The following is a 12690-nucleotide window of genomic DNA, read 5'->3' on the forward strand; positions in this document are numbered from 1 at the left end:
TATATATATACAGTGTGTGTGTGTATATATATACAGTGTATATATATACACACAGTACATATATATATATATATACACACACACACAAAGTTTTTGGGCATTTCGTAGTAATTTTTGGCCAAAAATCTGTTCGTGCAGACAGTAAATCCTGTCTGACTTAACTAACCTCCCTGCCTTGTCCCTCTTAGCCTCTTTGTCTCCATCACACCCTCCCTCCCTGGCATGATTATTTCTTATCATGTATTTATTTCTTTAATCCACCCCTCCCCCAACAACACTTGGCGGCCCTCTGTCACTGCACGAGCTGCCTGTCTGGCAGCATAGACCCCCCCCCTCCCCACACACACACTCTCATCCCCCCCACCCCTTCCTGCTTGTCCACATCCAGTCCCTGTCCCATCCCCACCCAGATCCAGCTCCAGCCTGGTCACAATGGGCGGATGTTGCTTCCAGAGCCCCGAAGCTTCATTCGGGGGGAAGAGACACCCCCCCACCTCCTTCGTTCATCCCTACATCCCTCCTACTTGCGAGGGGCCGCAGCTAGCCAGCCTCTGTGCACACTATAAATAATGGATGCATTAGCATGCATGAATATCTTTTTAGATGGGGGGTGGGAGTGCCGTAATTCATTATTAATCCCCTTGAAGGAAAAATGGGCCGCTCTGGTAGAGCTGGGGCCCTACTAAACCCCGGTTTAGGGACTTTATTTGTCTATCTGTATTTCTTTTTCTCCAAAAACTGGTGGCCAGCTCTGCCCACTCCACGATACCCAGCCCCCTTCAATTAAAACTCCTCCTGCTGTTTGCTCAATCTCTGCGGAAAATCACATCTGGAAGGGTGTGGTAATCTGTTTGGGTGGGCGGGGGGATCAGTTTTACAGAAACAAATTGTGATCAATCTCCTTAAACCAAACATAAGTCTCACTCTGGCAAAGACGTGGACAGGAGTGCTCAGGCCGCTGGCGCATCTCCGAAATTCCAAATTAGGAAGGAAAGACACATTTTGACATAGTCACTGGTCGCCGACCTCTGTTGCCATTTGGTTGAGGAGTAACACGAGGTTGTGAAAAGGCAGGATTAGGAGGGTACTTATAAACACACAAACCTGTTTGGAGAGCGTGAAGTCATGATGTGGGTGGGCTGTAAGGATTTATCTATTATTTTTAAACTTGGAATAGCGTATGTGGTATTAAAGTCAAAGGATCAAACACGTGGGTTAGAGGTTAAGAGCGCGTGTTTCAGGGAGATAAATGTAATAAACTGAATTATCAACACTGATTTTCTTTTGCCATGAGCGATAGAGAAAATGTGTATTTGTTTGCTTCACAGCTGTGCTCTTCATTCTGCAGCACACACACACACACACACACTCACACACACACACACTCACACACACACGCACACACACACACACACACACACACGCACACACCCTTCTTCCACCACTAGGTTGCACTGCCTGCCTCACAGCTTCTCCAGCTGGTCACAACCCCCTGACTAATCCCGCCAATCACAGACCTCTGCAGGAGAGCTATATGAGCGCATCGTCCTATCAAAAAAACATACATTCGTGCACCTCCTCAGACTGCACGTCTGCCTGTTAACACACGCTGGTAAAATGCACTTAATCCTGTTTGAATCACCGAGAAACATAAATATAACTCATCCACATAACAAAAGCATGAAATTATCATTGTGTCTAAGACAATATTTATATGTATTCTTGGCCACACAAAAAGAGTAGTATTTGTGATTTTTGTGGATAAATATATTATAATTTCTCTTATTATCTTATTATTGATGTCGCTAGACAGCTATTTTGTGAATAATTTGAATTTAAGGTGCTTTTACTCTGATTTTTGGCTGTATAAAGCAAGAAAACTGTTTTGATGCTGGTTTCAATAAAATAAGGCTCCTCATTGTCCTCCGCTACCATCAGGCCAGGCGTATTTTATTGACGTAGAGAAGATCTGCTTTCTTCATTATCCTCACTACAACCTTTGAATCTTCTAGTTGTGACATGAACCACACTGTGCCTCTGAACTTCACTCAAGCCTTAAAATTCCTCTTTCCGCCAACAGGAAATTGAAATATTGTGTGGGGCTGACATGCTCTGGTTGCCTATCACAGAGACCAGTGAGGGGGGTACGGGTAAGAGGAGATCCTCTGTACATCAGAGGTGGGCTGCTGGGCCCAGGTTCAAAGGTAAACTGGAGTCAATTCTCAAACCATCAGCCATCATGGTGACATGGTGACCGTTCATCAGAGGGGAGTCTCCCTCAGGGAAGCAGAAGAAAAAGTTTACATTTCTCATAATGCGTCTTATAAGTTGTCTTGAATGTGTCATAGGACCCTTAAACCGAATGATATCACATCAAAAAGAACCAGACAATAATTCTCTTTAAAACATCAACAGGTGTCAACAGGTTGGAATATCGGGCACGTACGCGCTGATCATGTGTAAGCACGCACGCAGAAGGCAGAATCTGCGATGATGCCGCCTCACGATTGCATAATCGTGGCCGTAAATGCGCACTGTGCACCAGGAAAGGAAACTCGTTGGAGCGTCGGGGGGGTAGAATAAAGTGGACGTGGCTGGTTATGTAAAGTATAGGTCACGGGACGAGTGAAGCAGGTCGCTTGATGGCTTTTATTTTAAAGAGCGTGTCGGCTTCATGTCGGCGTCTGGATATTTCGCCTCTGGATGACCTTCTGAACTTGACTCCCTCTTCACGGCTCCCCGAGCACCCCTTCAAATCCACATGTGTTCCTTTGTACAGGCTATTACCCAGGCAGGAAGTGACATCAACGAGTCCAAACTAAAAAATATGTCGCAGGACGGGATGTCTGGGATGTCCAGGACCCGGTGTTTGTACAGGAGGACGCGTTGCGCGCTCTCCCCCCACCAGTGATGCTCAGTGACGGATGCGGGAGAGCGCCGCACTGGCGAGACGCACAGACGTTGTTGGAAGCTGAGTGAGTCTCCTGCTGACTGAGTGCTTTCATTCCGTCACTTCCATTCATGCAAGTTCAGATTCGGTGCCATACTTTGCCCCTGTCGGTAGCCGGTGACGCAGCACCTAGAAGAGGCTGTAGGACGGTGGTGGGAATGAACGAACTGCGTCGTTGTCGCTCTGATGAGACGGGGCTGAGGTTTGTGCTGCGACAGAGCCGAAAGCAACACCGTGTTTACTGAACGACAGGTGGGAGGCGGGGACACCGTGCTCGGCTAACCGTGCGCCCTTGCGCATTTAAGGAAGATAAATTGTGTAAGATGCCACTTTATTAAAAACCAAAAAAAAAACAACAGAAAAGAAAGTGGGTGCGGTGACGTGTAACATGTCGGGCGGGTTTCGTGCGGCGCCTTAAGCCCTGTCAACACATGAATGGCGTCTATTTTTATCAGCCCAGAGCGTGTGCGCGCCGCGCTCACCAGGGAAGCGCCGACGGACCTGCCGTGCGTCCAGACGCAGACGGCAGTCACGTGGGGTCTGCTCGCTCTCGTCCTCGCTAAAGTCTGGTTCTGCTGTCCGGTTGTGTTTGCCAAGATATTTGCCAAATCAGCACTTCCTGTCATTCTACATATTTCACCCATTCTCAGTCATGTAAATGTTTGATCAGCGACTGTTACATAATATTACATAACCATTATTCTATTTATTCTTTATCAAAATGTCAGCCCTGGAACTTAAATTATGTATAAACTGGTTTCCATGGCATTGCGAAGTGCATGGACACTATTTTCCACTTCAGATTGCGACACTTTTGCACGCAAAAGTCTTGTTTTAATAAATTATAGTAAAATTGGAAATGATGTGCCTGTTTTACTGTGCAGGGATTATTTGTTTAATCCAATATATTTGCAGCTTTTGCTTTGTGGTGACCGATCTGTTTGCCTGGTCTATGAGTGTGTATCTTACAGTCACTTGAGTAGTTTCTACAGGCACTTGTGTGAAATTAATGCCGAGTGGAGCCATGTTAACACTTCTTTGCAACCAGGGCCCCCCTGGCCTTTCACATCATCCCATTGTGAGACGGGCCTATTAGAAAAGCTAAATCGAAGCTCTTGTGGAAGAACCAGTGACCATTGAAGATTTAATTAGCTCCGAGTGAATCTTCTGCAGTGAGAAATAATGCATGAGCCAGGTCTATACGCTTCTGTTGCCGCCGTCAACATTTTGCACGTGCGCGGCAGCCTATGGGATTACGGGTGTGTATGGCTCACAGTGCTGTTGCCTGCCTGTCTGAAGTGATAGCTTCATTATTCATGGTTGCGTGTAGACAGCAGTGCTTAATCTCTGCACTGAATGGGGCAGCCTCCGACTCCAGGAGTAAATGCTTGTGCTCGGTCAGCCTTATCTTGCACTCACTGAGGAGTTGGGGGTGGGGGGGGTGCTGTTGGGCCGGGACTCAGGGCGGCTAAACGCCCCGGTCTTGTCATAGCTTCAGTAGCAATTAGCTGCACTGGACAAGGAAGGAGGGTCATATATTCTCTGTGGTGAAAGGGTCCGGGCAGGGGGCCTAGTGGCACTCGACAGGTGCACTGAGAGGAAGGCGTCAGGAGTTTAGGGAATCGAAACCAGAGACGAGGCCAAACGGCAGCGCGTCTCTGACTTCTGGGGTCAAATGTACAATTTCACCCCTGGAAGCTCCACATCATAGACCAAAAGACTCTTTTTGCCCTGACATTATTCATGCGTGAATATATGTGCATACAGTGTGTGTGCACGGCTGTCTTCTATTACGCGTTTGGGGTGATTTAGGGTGGTTTAGGGGGACGCGCACAAAGCAGGGGTGAGCAGATCAGTGGCCCGTGTTTTGAGTCGCTATAATCATCTGTCTTGCTTCGTCTTGCTCACGTTTGCACAGAGAACATTAGGGACACTTTGTAGACACTGTTTAGATCCATGTGTCCGCCGTTATTACACGACGGTCTGTGAGGGGCTTTGATCACTCGGCTGTAATGATGGTGATAAAAAAACAAGCTTGTCATGTCATGTCGTAGCACGTTTTGATGGCAGACATTGTAGTTGATTCAGATTTTATTCCGCACATAAATGTACAGCAGCGGAGGAAACGCGGTGCCGTCCACCCTGTCATGTTTGGTTTCTTTGCAGCCTCCTGGCTTTTCTGCTTGAACTCAGTAATCCAGGATACAGCCATTACAAATCCTCCTGTCTTGACGTGAGACCCCAGACAGGAGACAGGCTCTGCAACTTGGTTTCATTTAGCATTCCTCAGGGATTTATGGGCAGGTGTTTAACATTACTGGCAGGATATTTATTGGCAAGTTTAAAGGCAACTTTTTTTTGCTTACCTCTCATTTAGACTCACACATGTACAAAGTGTGCATGCATGCAGATATGCAAGAAAAACAAATTGAGAGTGTTCTGTACGGTGTAAAAGCTTTACGGGGCCACGTGGATGCTTCTTTTTCCGCAAGGGTCACGCATTTTCTGGTTTCTGAAGCGTAGATTCACATCCTCAATTAACCCGTGACCATGTCAACTCACGCGTACACTTCTTTCCTCCCACCCATTATGTCCATCAGTACGGTGTGATGCGCCGGGTGTGTTTTTAGGTATAGGATGGCCTACGTGCCCAATGATTACCTAATCTTTCAAGAGCCAGCGGCTATAATGTGCAATCCTCAAATCAAGGTGCAGCCTGAAGACCCAGCCAGCCATGCTGCTGCCCTCTGCTTTATGATTGCTGGCAGCTGGGTGAGCCATGTCAAGTGGCAGGCTGGGAAATGTGAAATCCCAGATAAAGCACAGAGCCTTAAAAAGCCATGAAGCTGCAGTAATGAGGAAAGTGATGAGGTATGGGTTTGGGCATGCTTAGCAGAGAGGCAAAAGCCAACTCTTTCTACCTCTCACTGCTCTGGTGTTCCTGTGTTTGAGAATGGTGGAGCAGAGGTGGAGGTGTTTGTATATTTTACGTCTCAAATCCGGGATTTAGAAAGATCGACCGAATGCAACAATGCAGAACTGGTTTGTAGGTCAGCAAGGCTCTAGACATACCTAAAATAAATCCTCTGGGGTTACGCTCAAACACAAATCATAAACCTAGGGTGCATTCTGCCGCGGCTGCTCATGTTTTCTCAAGATCCTTTGAAAGTCATGGTTAAACTTCTCTTCTGTTCCCCGTGCAAGACTGGCGGCGGGAGGGGAATTGCAATTTTAATGATGGCAGTCTGATTCACTGCAAATCTGGAGCTGCTGTAACAGTTAAACACATTCCTAGTTTTGTGGGGGCCATTATTCCTGCTTCTTAATCACCCACTCAGCTTTTATAACCTCTGCAAGCCTTTAGTGTGGTAGCTGGGGGGAACCACATGTGGGACGAGACCAGGAAATAACAACACTCTCAAGCCCTCCCCCAATCTAAACTAACTACCAGTAACAAAGCATTAGCATATTTATAATTTGGTGCTAAGGACAATTGTTGGTACATGATAATATAAGTGATAATTATAACAATATGAAGCTAACTACACCACACCTGACGTGCACAGAAACACCCTGCGATGTGATAAAAAACAATTCATCAACAGTGTAACTTGAAGCAGACGTCTGCTGGTTCGAAGAGCCATTACGAAGGGCTTGTGATGTGTTTAACCCGGGCGTAGTTTATTCTTTTTAAATGCTGCTAACTGTTTCTTGCTTGCTTTCCAAAGCACGTGTTAAGCGGCCTGTCTGCCTGACGGTTTAGTTACAGTTAAGAGAAACACCTCGGGGCTCTGACACACACCGTCCAGAGTGAGGGGTGACAGGCTGTCATGCCAGGGTCGGTGGCATGATTTACCCGCTCTGCAGCCCTACTGCACGCTCTTTAGCGACAAGTGAACGTGCATAGTGAGTCATTGCTTGTTTACCCAGGCGCCTGGTGACCCCCTGCCAGCAATGACATCAATTATCACCTTGGAGGAATGTAGAACCCTTGTGTTAAATTCCCTTTGACCCCCCTGTCGGAGGAGGTCAGGAGGTGGGCACTCTCCCCAGGGGAGCAGGCAGTAAGTGGGTGCAGGGGGGTGCTTTGTGTGTCTTTAACTGTGAACGTGTGGTGGTCTTGGGAGAAATCAACCACCATGCCTGCCGACCCCCAGTACAGTAAACAAGATTTGCATGGTGTGTTTACAATGTAAATTGGTTTCTAACGCTCTTCATCTTCTTGGGAAAACACCAAAGGTGGTCTGGGGGCACGGTTGATGCCAGAGTTGCATGAAGAAAGTTGAATTATTTATTTAAAAATACACCTTTAAACCCTATTTCACTATTTTATTCCCAATAGTTGAGTAAATGAATGCTCCTGTCACTCCCTCAGTGTTTGAGCTTTGAATTCATGGTTTGTCTTCTGCTGTTTTATTGCCAGAAAGTGGAAAAAATGTAAGTGCACATATCAGGAGACAGATGAAATGAGTAATAAAGAGTGGCTTATATATGAGGCATTATCAGGTTTTAATGTGCTTCACTTTAGAGGAACGCAGGCGCATATTTGAGCACCGGCCTACTGCTTGGTGCCATGGATCAAATGTCTTCATGCGTGTAAAGACTTGCTGAAGCAGTATCATATGTGCAATAGAGAGTCGAGATACCATGAAAATCAATTACATATGGAATCACTATTTCCTGACTGATGCTTTGAGCTTCTGTTCTTTTTTTCTACCCTTCTCTTCTACAGTTGTGCAGCAGAATGCGGCGCTCCCTTCCACCCGACTGAGGTAAGACGGCAACATTACGAGCCCGTCTGCTTGAGATGTCTGCGCTGACATTATATACTGCGGGGTTTGATGTGGAACGTATAGAATTCGTAGGGCAAAATTCTTGTTAATTTTAACAGCAGCCAGAACCCCCATCCCCCCCGAAAATGTCAGCGGTTACTCGTTGTGACAAACCAGAGTGTACCCGCGGCCTCATCAGATCACCTCGCCACTTCCAATTAGCGGTCGTCCAGGACCCCTTTGAACACTGTTGAGAGCGCGGAAAATCTGCAGTGGGCCAAACTACATCCCAGCCCTGAAGCTCCGGCCCTCTCATGTTTTATGTATCCACACATAAGCAGACAAAACATCCTCCCATGCTTTACCATGACCAACAGACGCTAGCTAGACGAGGGCGCCGCAGAGATGAGTCGACGAAGCCCGCGAGCACACACCGCGACACACAATCAGCACAGCATCTGCACCTTCTTGTTGGTAGTTGAACTTCTTCTGTGTTGTCATGGTGATGTAATTTTCCTCTCCAGAGGGGCTGTTGTTTTCTGTTTCCAATTGCACTATAATGTTGGTGGTGGTGAGGAAGAAGGGGCGATGATGGCGTGATAAGGCATTCTTTGAAGAGAAGGCTATGATGTACTGAACTTGAGAAAGTCTTTTGATCTCAGTTTGCATGCTAATGAATCTTCTCTTATGTGTGCATTGTAAATCAACGCCTCGCCTTTGTTTATTTAGATGATTTCACACGAAGCCTTTATTTTTCAGACGGCGTTGTGTCATTTGCATTACCCTCATTTCAAAAGAGGACTTGGTCGCAAGGTTCCTTTTCATTTGTGTTGTGCTTGCAGCGTGCACGCAGCCAAACTCTTATCTGTGAGGGGTTTTTTCTCCAGTTTCATAGCCTGCCTGTAAGCTCCCCCTCCGCTCTGCGGACTTCTGTCTTCCTCAGCACTCTCGTCGCAGTGGCGCTCATCCGCAAGCAACACAGTCATTCGCACACTCATGACGACACAAATGTACACACAGGATTTTTTCAGCCTCGGCTGGCTCATGCACGCTAAGAGCAATTGCTTACTCACTCGGGAATTATCGCGGTAGTAAAAGCCGAGGAAAATAAGAGAGACAACAAGAGGAGGAGAGGGCCGTCGACTGAGGGCGAAATGACAGCAATCGCTCCAGCATTTCATCCTTAAACGCTTCTTAAATGCTCGCCATTGTCTCTGACCCAGTCTTTAGGACACGCTCTATCTATCTATCTATCTATCTATCTATCTATCTATCTATCTATCTATCTATCTATCTATCTATCTATCTATCTATCTATCTATCTATCTATCTATCTATCTATCTATCTATCTATCTATCTATCTATCTATCTATCTATCTATCTATTTATCTGTCTGTCTGTCGCAGTAAAATCGGCACCTCAGTCATTTACTTGTGAAAAAGCCATGATGTGGAGTGTGTTGTCTATATTTCCCCTATTATGTCTATTTATCTGTGTGTGTGTGTGTGTATGTGTGTGTGTGTGGGTGTGTGTGTGTGTGTGTGTGTTCTCTCTGGTCCGCTGCTTTGGCACAAATAAAGGAAGAGCAGGCCGCCCCATTCTTTGTTTGGCTTCTTGTAGGAAACTAGCAGCAAATTGTGGCTCAATGAGGCGTTGCTGTTTTGTGTTCTCTGATAAAGTGCAAACGAAACCGTCTGGGCCGCACTGGCCTGCTGCACTGTTTTCCATTGTGAGTGTGAATGTAGGTCTGTGTGATGCTTGGCTAGTGTTGAACATTAGGTGATGGGCTGGGGGCTGCTCGGGACAGCGGCCATTCACACAGTTGTGTGACACAAGGCAACGTGGTGTGTGGAGCTGCTGTCTTTAATGATGGATGATTAGGTGTCTGGTTAAGACCAGAGGAGAGGTTTTCTCACTTGTTTGCATTCAAGGATTTCAACCCCCGCCCCCCCCATCCCACAGTGCTCCTAAATACACCAATTCACTGTCGTCACACGCATGTCAACACGCGGCTTTCGTGCAGGACCATGTTAGACGTATCCCTGCTCCAAGGTGGCGCTGGGGAGTCACCTGGGTGCGTTGCACACCAGAGGCTGCTGGCGTAATCATCTTCCAGAGGGCACATGTGGGTGTGTGCGTCTCAGCGAGCGTGCACTTGGACATGCACAGAGGATTTCAATGCTGGATGTTTCCCAGCATGCTGTCCTGCTGAAATGGATGCACGAGCCTGCATGTTCCGTCACGCATGGGTGATCTATATGTACGCTCCATGCGCATGCAGGCGTGGCTCCATGACGGTTCTGTCACATCAGGGGGAGTTTACGGGCCCTTAGTTTCATATAGACACGTCTTAAACATAAGAGTCGCTTGTTGGAGTGTAAAAGTCTGAGGAAAGTCAAGTTTGTACGAATGATGCACAGATTTTTTTGTATCGCAGTATATACGAAGTAAAAATGGAAATATATACAAAGATACAAAACCTCTAATAATCCCCAACAACAACCCCTTGCGTCCCACATTGAGGAAGGGGGTTGTAGGAGTCAAGGAGTGGCGTGCCTGTGGAAGAGGCTGAGGAGCCATCTTTGACACGGGGCCCGACAGCACAAAGCCCCATTCTCTGCTCCTCCATGTGGAAAATGGCAGGAGAGCAGGAAGGGGGGTTGTGCAGAGGAAAGAGGAGGAGGGGGGCGCAATTAGTGGGATCTGCTAATCGCTCCAGCAACAGTCATTTAATTGACATGTGAAATTTGAATTAATCTCACAAGTTTCTAGCTGAAGAAAGGAGCTGTCGTCTGAGGTCTCCTGGTGGAAGTTGGGGAGGAAGAGCCGCAGATGGGAGCTGAGGTCAACGGCTTTGTTAAACGGAGCTGCAGTTTTGGTTGAGAAGGTGGCCCACAAGGACATGGCAACCCACATTGTCTTTACTCTGGTGGGTAACTCCAGGCCCACCGTCAAGCCTGAACTTTAACACACAACAAATACACACAGGAACAACATTCTTGTTTTTATTTTCAGCCGAAGGCAGAGTGAGTAAACAGCTTTTTCTTAACCCACAATAAACCTGACCCTGGCAATTCTAGTCAATTGGAAGCAGGGGGAATAGAAAAGGAGGTGGGCAGGGGAAGAAAACCCCAGAGTCTGTCTTTTCTGCTTTTTAGAGAAATCAATGAGCATTTTAAGGTTAACAGAAAGCGGCATCACTGCCATCCACCTATTACAGTCAAAAAATAACTCTCACTGCCACCTCAGTGGAAGGATATTTAATATGATTTAGCATTTTATGTTAGAAAATGGATTATTTCCAGGCATTCATGTGTCTTTTTACCATTAAATATTAAATATGGGGGTGACAGTGTGGATATTTATGAGGAAAACACCCCTAAAAGGATGAAGGGGTTCTTTGTTTCGTTCTGAATCTGATTCAAAGAAATGGATTTCATTGAAATCAAACTGCAGGAAATCCAAACTATTGAAGGTGCGCTCTCAGCTCGAAAACGGCAGGAATCCGTGAAAGTTGCGAAACCAAGTTACTCAAGAACCAACGTCCCTACAGCCAAAATGTTTAAGTAACAGCGGCGCGCTTGCGTGTTTATGTCTTGAGCAGAGTAATCTAGAGGTTGCAGGACTGTCGCCACACAATCAGAAACGTGCACAATAGATCTCGGTACAATGTGAGCTTAGCTGCATACAGAAGAAGCACCCACACATAAATGCACAATCCCTGCCGAGCTTACGAAGAACTATCCAGAAACGACAGTCCCAAATCTCTCGCTCTCTTTCGCTGGAATCCAAACTAAACTAAAAATAAGTTTCCAATCTGTAAATAAAAGCAACCCTGGGCGGTTTCAGTTGCTTTTAATCTCTAAGCCAAACAGCTAGCTTCACTGATCGACACGTTCACCTTCTGGACTACGCTGAACTTTAAAGCTGCAGCGCCGCTGAGTTCTGGTGAGACCGTTAACGGGTGTTTTCGCTGCCCCTCTTCTCTTTGGGTATGCTTGACAAACCCCCGCAGGCGCCACTCCTCTCTCTGCCTGTTACGTAACCTGCACAGCTTTGTTTTTGGATTTGGGCCGTTTGAATGGTCTTCACGTCACCGCAGTGTACTTCCACAGTGCGGTTTTGATCTACGAGCAGATTGCTCCATTGTCAGAGGTGACTTTGTCGAAGTGGCAAAGAGTCAGAGGAGACTTCCAAGTCTTTCATCCAGAGTCTAATCCTCTTGTTTTATCTCTTTGGCTGATCTGGGCCAAGGCACTGTGTGTGAGAATGATTCAATGAGCACCTTCTTTGCAGTAGCGCTCAGTCACGTTTTCTCTCCCCCTTTTACTGTCTCACTTGTTCTTACTTTTGTGTCCATTGTTCTGTGATCTCACGGAGAGCCTTTTCAGTCCTCACTTCCCCTTTTGTTTTGGACAATGGTGATCACTGATGCGCTGTCGCTCTCTTTTCTCTGACGGAAGATTGTCTTTTTCAAACACACACGCAGACGCCACCTTGGATTACATACTGTACCAAACGGACAACTTGGATTATGTCCGTGAATCACAGCTGGATTGACCTGCGTGCCTCTTTACTGTACAGTACTTTGGGGGGAAGGTTGGAGTAGGGTGGGGAGTGGGAGCGTCAACTGGGGCAACCGATGGGCCCACTGGCACAGGAACCAGACAGGATGGACGATGGATGGCTGACAAATTTATTTATATGGCACATTTCATACCCAAAGGCAACTCCCAGTGCTTCACAGATCACACGAGCAATGACGGCACAAGGCCGGACTGATCAGGCTGCAGACAGAGACGAGGAAATGCTCATCGAACATAAACTATGAAATCAAACAGCAGAGTACAACAAACAACAAAAATGAGCATAAACACACAGAGGGGAAGGTGGCGTGCAGGTTTCTGCGTGCAGCGTTGCCTCCCAGAGTGCTGCACAGTGGATGCATTACAGATCGGGTGTGTGTG

At 46.8% G+C, this 12690-nt stretch overlaps 1 long non-coding RNA gene across 5 annotated transcripts in view; it reads left to right on the forward strand.

Moving 5' to 3' along the window:
* The window catches only part of LOC115252330 (uncharacterized), a 72814-nt gene that overhangs the window by 8518 nt on the left and 51606 nt on the right, over positions 1-12690 (forward strand). For 2 of the 5 annotated variants that reach the window (XR_003890751.1, XR_003890752.1), the window contains exons 1-2: positions 2580-2975; positions 7683-7722. This is a non-coding gene — a long non-coding RNA (uncharacterized lncRNA). The other 3 variants (XR_003890753.1, XR_003890755.1, XR_003890754.1) reach the window with 2 other exon arrangements.

The sequence above is a fragment of the Takifugu rubripes genome, chromosome 14 (genome assembly GCF_901000725.2).
Source record: "Takifugu rubripes chromosome 14, fTakRub1.2, whole genome shotgun sequence".
NCBI lineage: Eukaryota > Metazoa > Chordata > Actinopteri > Tetraodontiformes > Tetraodontidae > Takifugu > Takifugu rubripes.